The following is a 9,277-nucleotide window of genomic DNA, read 5'->3' on the forward strand; positions in this document are numbered from 1 at the left end:
TTTGGAAGGAATGATGCTAAAGCTGAAACTCCAGTACTTTGGCCACCTCATGTGAAGAGTTGACTCATTGGAAAAGACTCTGATGCTGGGAGGGATTGGGGTCAGGAGGAGAAGGGGACGACAGAGGATGAGATGGCTGGATGGCATCACTGACTCAATGGACGTGAGTCTGAGTGAACTCCGGGAGTTGGTGATGGACAGGGATGCCTGGCGTGCTGTGATTCATGGGGTCGCAGTGAGTCAGACACGACTGAGCGACTGAACTGAACTGAACACAAAATTGAGTAGAATTTCAATCACATTTTAGCATCACCTGTTTTTGTACATCTGTTAATTGATCTCTAACCCATTTGATGCTGTTTTTAGTTCCTGTATTTCATCTTGAATATCTTCATCTATCTGAGCCTGAGTGGCCCACATAGTATAAGCATCTTTAGTCCAATTTTGGATAAAATTATGTGTTTAAATTGAGGTTTGTAAAGCAATGCCAGTGATGGCAGCAGTGGTGCAAATAGCTATTAATGCCAAAATGCCAAAAATCAGCCCTCCAATGAATCGTTTAGATCACCAGAGCAACTTAGTAAGTAACTGGGAAGCACGTCTAGCGATGGGACCTTCTTCCCAGGCCTGCTGGAGATTTATTGGTAACCACAGACTACGTCGAGATCGAAGAATCAAAAGGGATTCATTTCTTAAGGAAACAGAAGAGTTAAGACAAGCATATAATCTGCAGTTTATACAAGTTACAGAACGTAAAGTCTTATTTAATTGTAAACTTTCTATAGCTAGAACAAAAGGAAGGGGAACACAAGCTTGTATGAAATATGATTGATTATAATGAAAGAAATAGTTTCTATGACTATGATTGGTCCCTGTGAAATGTCCAGTCCAAATCCCAAGTTCTTTGGTGCTCGCAGCAAGTTTCCAGATGTCCCATTGTTCAGGCCCAATCTGTTTATCGAGGACAATTCGAGGACGAGGAGGTGTCATTCCGCAGTCAAGCCAGCCAAGGAGTCCTTTTCGTGGAAGTGTTTCACTGAATTATTGGTAATCTTCTATGCTACTTGAGTAGCATAATCACACTTAGTGCTGTTAATATCATCTGAGCAGTTAGATACCCACATATCATGGGGTCCCCAATCAACAATGGTGTAATTGGCCATAAACATTAATTTCCCTGATTTAGCTTGACATTTATCTCAGTAAACAGGAGTATATTTAAAGTCTTTATAAGTAAACCCCTTACATTTTAACTTTTGTCTTTTTCCTGGAGTTTTGGTAGTATCAACATGGTTTTTATAAAAGGACAGGGCAGTAAACAGTCCAAGCAATGTGTGGAAGTTCCTTTTTGGAGGCAGGACAAAAGCCCACGTTTGTCGACGAACATTAATACATAATTTTGTTGGGCCCATGCATAAAGGAAGGATTTCATAGCCTAGAGAAATGTTACTTAGTCTTCCTTCTTCCTCAGGATGAGAGGGCCCCTCCAAGCTCCAAGGAGGGGGCATATGTGTTGAATCATTAGTGGATACGATTGGTCCTATATTTGTCCATTCTATAACCTACAATAAAAGGGGTGAGGGGTTAGGTATATAAGCCCAATAAGTGTGATCAATCAAGTCAGCCTGAAGAGGGGAAGCAAAAGCAAGCAAAGCAAGCATAGCGACAAAATTATTTTCAGGATTCCGAGGCATTCCCTGTTGAGAAATCAGATTTTCAGCTTGATTAGTAAGGATTTTTATCTGTCCCCAGGTAGGGAGATCATAGGGTTGATGATGTCGAGTGTGGTGTTTTTTGGAAATTTTTAAAGCCTCCATGGCTTGTACTGGAATTTCTTCCTCCTGGGGTTTTTGTTATTTCGTCTCTAGTTTGAATGTTGGGGGCCCCCTTAGGTCGAATCTTCTGAAGAGGAAGCCATGTGAGTTCGTTGGATCCATCTGGAGAAACAGAAGCATGCTCCTTTCCTTATAAGATTGGTTTCCTAGATTTCCATTGATTAGTTAACCGATCTTGATACCAAATGGGCAAAGGGAGGGAGGTGTCCTTCAATGTCTCGAAACGTTTTTCTGCTTTTGTCAAAATATCTCCTCACAGTAAGTTTAAAAAATTTAAAACAAAGCTGTATTAACAATAGTTATAGGCTTAAAGAATATATTGTGTTAGAATATAGTAAAGTCTGCTCTAGATAAGGAAGATAAAAATGCTCCTGTGTATTCCCCCTTATTTAATTTTTTATTTGTAAATTCAGTGTGTGATGTGTTTGTTTAATTATGTTTTGTGTTTGTGAATTATAAGGAATGTCTGTAATCTATTTAATAGAGAATGAATGTAAAAACTGTTTGAATTGCTTCGAAATATAGGCAGGACCATTGTCTGTTTTTATAGAATTAGGTGTTCTCATTATTGCAAAGTAAGTTAACAGGTGGGTTATAATATGAGTGTAGTTTCACCTCAGAGAGGTGTGGCCCATATAAAAGAAAAAGAATTTGTATTGATTGAGACATGTAAGAAGGAAGAGGAAGAAAGTTCAGGGCAATGAGTTATATCCATTTGTCATAAAATTCTCTTCTATTTGTCATAAACCTTTTTTACATTTTTGTATTCATTTTATTTGTTATTTCTTATGCCTTTTTATTAAAAATATACATCTTATTTTTCTTTAGTAACCATGAAGTGTCTTGTATATTAGCATTTTATAGATTGGTGAATATATTTATTATATTATATATTATAATATATTATATATATTTATATATTTATTAATAGTCTAAAATCTCTTTAGTTTTTCTGTAAGAAAAAATTTTTGTAAGAGAAAGTTAGTGTCAGTAATTAATGTTTTAAAATCTTATTTTATTTGGAAATGACCTAGCTATTTAATAAACTTTTATTATTTAGTTTAGTACAACTTTAGAAATTTAAGTTACCCCAATCCTAAGAGGGGTATAATTATTTTATTAAAAATATAATTATTTTTAATAGAGTTTATCTAAAAGTTTTCATCTCATTTATATACTTATATATATATATATATTTATATATATATATAAAGTTACCTTTTTGTTGACAAATTTAGTTACTTCAAACCTAAGCATAATAAAAGTATTATACAATGTTGATGACTTAAGACATGTCTTAATTAGATTAGCAAACAATTATATTTAAATTATATTTATATTTAAACAAACATTATATTTAATATTGAATATTTTTCAGTTCACGTGAACTTGAATTTAAATAGAGCTCATTAACTTCATATTATCCAAAAACAAAGACATACATTGAGACATAGATAATTTTAGATAGACAGATATAGTTTTCCAATTTAAAATATCTTTTTTTTTTTTTTAGTTCCACCAATTTGTTTATGGCTAGAGTCCCAGATAGAGTGGGCTGTGTATCCCACGTACATGATAAGAGTTAACTTTAGGTTTTTTCTTAGGTCTGTTTTTGTTTCCCAGACAGAATTGGAGCTCTAAAAAAAAGTATTTTAACAGGTTAACCTTTTCCTAACTGCACGTGTAAGAAGAACCGGTTTTGCAATTTTAAAAAAGATTTTATTTTAATCAGTTTTTTCTGGAGTCTAAAGAATATCATGGCCATTCAGTGTCAAAATATCATTTCTCCTTTTTATAGTTACAGTATATTATTAATGATATATGCATGAGGAAATTGCTGTCACATTGGATTAAAGTCCTGGCTACAAAATTTTGACAAATAGTAGGACTGTTAAGCATATCTTGAGGTAACACAGCCTATTGAAATCTTTTATGAGGCCCGATATGATTAGGATAAGGGAGAGAGAAAGTGAATCTCTCCTGGTCTAAAGGGTGTAAAGATATATTAAAAAGCAATCTTGTAAATCAGTAATAATAATGTGTCAATTTTGAGGAATAGTAGTAGGTGATGCGGAAAAGGCAATGGCACCCCACTGCAGTACTCTTGCCTGGAAAATCCCATGGGCAGAGGAGCCTGGTGGGCTGCAGTCTATGGGGTCGCTAAGAGCTGGACACGACTGAGCGACTTCACTTTCACTTTTCACTTTCATGCATTGGAGAAGGAAATGGCAACCCACTCCAGTGTTCTTGCCTGGAGAATCCCAGGGACGGGGGAGCCTGGTGGGCTGCCGTCTGTGGGGTCGCACAGAGTCAGACACAACTGAAGCGACTTAGCAGCAGCAGCAGCAGCAGTAGGTGATGGGATCCCTGGTTGTAATGCACCCATAGGTTTCATAGTTGCATTAACTTTTCTAAGGTCTGTTAAGAGATGCCATTTGTTAGATTTTATATATATATATATAACAAAAATAGGAGAGTTCCAAGGAGAACAAGATTCCTCAACATGTTTTAATTCTAATTGTGTAGTATGTTCTTTAGTAGCCTGTAATTTTTCTTTTGTTAGGGGCCATTGCTCTGTCCAAATAGGCTCATCATTCTTCCAAGTTATTTTAATAATTGCTTTGTTTGTTAAATGAGCAATGGCCCTTAGGAAAAATGTGGAATGTATATCTGAGTTTGCCATTGCATAAGTCCCTTCCTATTAGATTAAAGGGTGCATATATCATATAAGGTCTTAATGTTGTAGGCTGGCTTAATGTTTGGTCCTTCACATGGGTAGATTTGAACATTTTGATAAATTTCTTGTACTTTGGTTTGAGAAATTCCTGCAATTTGGCAAGAGATTTTTTGTACAGGCCAGGATTTGGGCTATAAGTGTTTGGAAATAATAGTAATATTAATATTAGATCCAGTGTCAAGGAGACTAGAAAATCTTTTACCATTATTTTTGATATTTATATTTGGTTGGGCATATTCAGATACCAATGATGTCCATAGGGATTGTTTTTGATCTGTACGGTTGAATATTCCTGTCCATACATCATTAGAGGAGTTAATAGAAATGTAAGGCAAAAGAAGTAATTGAGCAATGTTGTCCCCTTTTCTGAATTGCCATAGAATCTGAGATGACATCATGATTTGAATTTTTCCTTTATAATCTGAATTAATTACTTCAGGGTGAACAGCGATTTCTTTAAAAGTCAAATTAGATCGGCCAAGTAAAAGACTGAAGTTTTGTGGGGGCAGGGGTCCAAAAAGTCCAGTAGGTACTCTAGAAGGGACTGCTTGAGGGTAGAGGAAAAAATTATTTAGGGCTGGTATATCGACAGCAGCACTGCCAGATGTTGAGGGTTTGAGGGAAAAGATAGAATTTTCCCCTGGTTTTTGTTGAAGGGGACCTGGCGGGGGGCGGGGGGGTCCCCTGCTTAGAGTTTCTTGGAATAGGTTTTCCTTCAATATTAAATTTAGATTTACAGTCTTTGGCCCAATGCATTCCTCTACAGCAGCGAGGGCAGATTTTTGTAGTTTTTTTATTAGCCTTCTTAGGGCAGTCCCTTTTTAAATGGTTTTTATCTCCGCATGTAAAGTATCCTTCATTTCCCTTTCTAAAGGCAGTAGCCATTGTCTTAGCTAGCATTTGCATCTTTTGAGTTTCTGATCCTAGATTGCAACGAGCCTTCAAATAATCAATAATAGTCCCAGTCTTACGAATTGGAGCGATGGCTTTTTTACATTCCTGATTTGCATTTTCATAAGCAAGTAATTTCTCTAGCTGTTTTTTTGGTTTCTTCTCCGATTACAGTATGGGAAATAGCAGTTTCTAATCTAGCTAAAAAATCAGCATAACTTTCATTAGGTCCTTGTAATATTTTAGTGTAGCTACCTGTAGGCTCTTCTTGAGGAGTAATTCGATCCCAAGCTTCAAGGGCCACTGTTTTTAATTGTTCATGCAATAAGGGAGGGCATTGTATTTGAGCTTCTATGGTATCAAATTGTCTGGCGCCAGTTAACATTTCAAAAGTAATTTGGTTTGGGGGAGTGCCAGCTCGAGCATTCCTGTTAGCATGAACTCTGGCTATATCATGAAACCACATTGTCCATTGAAGATATTCTCCTGGTTTAAGGAGAGCTTTTATTAAAACTCGCCAATTATAGAGAATAAAGTTTCCAGTAGAAGATGCCACAGCATTTAGAAGCTCTTTAGTAAAAGGCGATGTGGGCCATACATAGTCATAGCTTTTTTCATTTGTAGCATATAAAAAAGATTAATACCTTCATATTGAGGTATTATGTGCCCTTGAGCATCAGGATTTCTTAAAACTGGAAAGATAGAGAAAGCATTGGCGTCAGAAACTTGTGATTGCAAAGCCAGTAATTCAGAGAGTCTCTGTCATGGAGGAGAGCAAGTAAGTGCCCATTTTTTGCAAATATGAGTCTGTGCTAAGGACTTATCATTATTATCTAAAAAAGTATTGCCAGTTTTGGTGTCAAAAGGCGTCTTAGGAGAGTTGTTATCAGAATTATTAGGTTCTAGCAAAGGAGAGACCTTTGGAGTTGCGCTTGTTGGCAGAGGAGGAACATTTGGCATGGCCGGGATAGGATTAGTAGGAAAATTTTGAAATATTTTATGTTGTTTAAATTGGGCCTTTTGTAAAGTTTTATCATTTAATTTATATTCATGTAATAAGTGTTCTGTTGTCGAATATTGGGAGGGCTAGAATTTACCTTGAAATGGCAGAATTACAGCTTTAATGAGAGCCCCATAGGGGCTAGAAATCAACTGGAATATTTTCTCCCTGCCTGGCGGCTCATTCAACATTGTCTTTGATCCGATGCCAAATTTCGAAATCAAAACTGCCTTTATCAGGGAACCAAGGATTACATTTAACTACTGTTTGAAAGCAAGCCTCTATTCATTGGTGTGAAACCAAAAGTCCCTGAGCTTTAAACAAATGGTGAAGTAAAGTAGAGAAATAACGGGGCTTTCCACCCGCTTGACCTGTGTCTTAGTACTTACCGACCTCAATAGGTCCCGAACTCAATAGGCCTCTTGAGTCACTCTATCCAAAATGCCACACATACCAGAGTTCCTGTTCTGGGCACCACTTGTTGAGGTCCTTTAATGGACCAGAACCTGGTGGTCCAGAGTTGACGATAAGAAAGTGAAAGAGAGAGCCGGAGGGAGGCAGAGAGAGAGAGAGAAGGAAAGAAAGAAAGACACGGGGACCAAGCTCTGATGGAGCAAAGGTATTTTATTAGCAGAAATGCAGGCTTATATATCTTTAGTAAGATGATTACTCAGCTATTACGCAGGATGAAATTTTATCAACAGCCACAATATGGATAGTCTAATACATACAAGGTCGCTGACACTGAAAAGAGTCACTGAAGGGAATTACTGAAAGGAATCCAAGCAGATACCGTTTCTCATGATCTCAGTCCTGAGAGCTGCATGCAGCTCTACTCGTACTCAGAATAAGAACTGATAAGGAACAGAGAATTTATGAGAAACAGCATGTAGGAATCCTCCTGTTAAACATTCCCTCACAGCACTGGAATAATGAAATACTGAGGGAATATTGATACTATGACTTACATGAGAATAATTAATTTGGTCTTCTTCCAACTCCTGAAACAGAGCTCCTAAAACCACTGTATTTCCTAAGAGATATGAGCACTACAAGAGTCTTTTATCATGTGAGGGAGGTGACTAATAAAGGCTAAATTTAACCTTAGAATGGATGTTGCTTGCCTGGGTAACCAACTCCTGATTAAGGGGTGGAGTTTTAATTTCCACTTTCTGCTTTTCCCTGCCACCACACCTCAAGGAAAGGAGAAAGTTTGAAGAGTGAATCCATCACAAATGGCTAAAGATTTAATGAATCATGATTTTTTATGAAGCCTCTACAGAAACCTCAACAGAGCAAGTTATTCATGTAATTCTAATGAACTGTGATCCATCCAGGCAACAATATGTGTACACATTCCAGGGTCACCAGGACTAATGCAGCCGCCTCCCCAGGGGCCTCAGTCTCTGCCCTTCACCCCCTAGAGGTCACTCTCCACACTGCAGCCACAAAAACCCTATTTCACAGTGAATTCTATCCCATGGCTCCCTTGTCCAGTGCCTCTCTGACTCCCCAGCTTTCTGAGAGTCAGATTCTGATTCTTACAGTTCTACAAACCTCACATGAGCTTTTACAAGGCTCTTTAAGACCTGCCCCCATGGCCTCTCTGCCTCATCCCCTTCCACTCCAGTCCCCTCAACTCACTCAGGTCCAGCCATCCTGCTCCTGTCTGCTGCTCAAACACAATAGGCATGATTCTGGCAGGCTCTGCTCAACACCTCATTATCACAGAGGGTTTGCCTGACCCTGGACAGTCTCCTTTATCCCCATCACTCTCTTTCTTCACGACACTAATCACCACCTGGCATAGGATTTTCCCCTCTTTATTCTGTGTCTTTCTCCTATAAGGGTGTTATTTTACTATATTTTGTTTACAGCTGTTTACCAACTCCAAGAACCATGTTTGTTTTCTGAAACCAAAAGGATAAATTTTGATAAATATTTCTCCAGTAAATGACTCTTCTATTTCATACTCATGCCAAGTACACCATCATTGAAGAGAGTGGCTAGAGTAAAATTCCTGTTAGTCTCTATGATGATGAGGCCTGTCTATATAATTATGATTGTAACTTTCATCTATATAATTATAGGAAATTAAAATATAGTCTGATAGGGGAGCAAGAGGAAGGACATTGAGTCTTGACTGATATCATACCAGCCTGGAAAAAGCAGTCTTGGGCCCACAAGCAAACCCAAGAAAGTACTGCATTTCTTGCTCTGCCTGCAGCTGCCTCTGGAGGGAAGATGCTCAGCTGCCACTCAACTCTCTCATTAATTTCATCACAGAGAAATGGTCATTATTTGACCCATATGGGTTTTTGTTTTGTTTTGTTTTGTTTTTGATTCATCATGAAGAAATGGAGGTAGGTCATCAAGTCTTTCAGACTAAAAGCTTTTGGTGGAAAATGGACAATATTGACCACAAACGTGTAAATTCTTTGTACTCGTGACTGGTAATCCTTTCAAAAACCTCAAGTAATATGGTTCCCCTGCTCTCACCGAAAAAACCTCACATGGAACTTGCCAAAGGACACACAGCATGTAGGTAGTAGCATGAGGACAAGACATGATCTGTGACAATCCGTTTAATCAAGTACCTGATTCTGCCAGGAATTCTGAAAATGTTGAGAAGTGGAGAGGGGTTCTGAGTGCTCTGCTCAACATAATATGGTCCCCTGTCTCTGAGCCTCACACCAGACACAAATGTTAGAAAAAAGTGTGTCTGAGATTTGTCCCTGATTCCATACATGTGGGGTCTCTGCCAACAGCAGCAAATTCCCCCACACCCACTGGACATCCAGGAGTACATTCACT

The 9,277-nt window shown here is 38.0% G+C and overlaps 1 long non-coding RNA gene across 1 annotated transcript; it reads right to left on the reverse strand.

The window, feature by feature from the left end:
- Window positions 1-334: 334 nt before the first annotated feature.
- On the reverse strand, window positions 335-7,084 carry LOC113902977. The gene is made up of 2 exons (XR_003513972.1): window positions 6,853-7,084; window positions 335-1,562 (listed from the first exon to the last, which is right to left on the reverse strand). It is a non-coding gene; the product is annotated as an uncharacterized LOC113902977 (long non-coding RNA).
- Between the last annotated feature and the right edge of the window lie 2,193 nt (window positions 7,085-9,277).

The sequence above is a fragment of the Bos indicus x Bos taurus genome, chromosome 13, assembly GCF_003369695.1.
Source record: "Bos indicus x Bos taurus breed Angus x Brahman F1 hybrid chromosome 13, Bos_hybrid_MaternalHap_v2.0, whole genome shotgun sequence".
Lineage (NCBI taxonomy): Eukaryota > Metazoa > Chordata > Mammalia > Artiodactyla > Bovidae > Bos > Bos indicus x Bos taurus.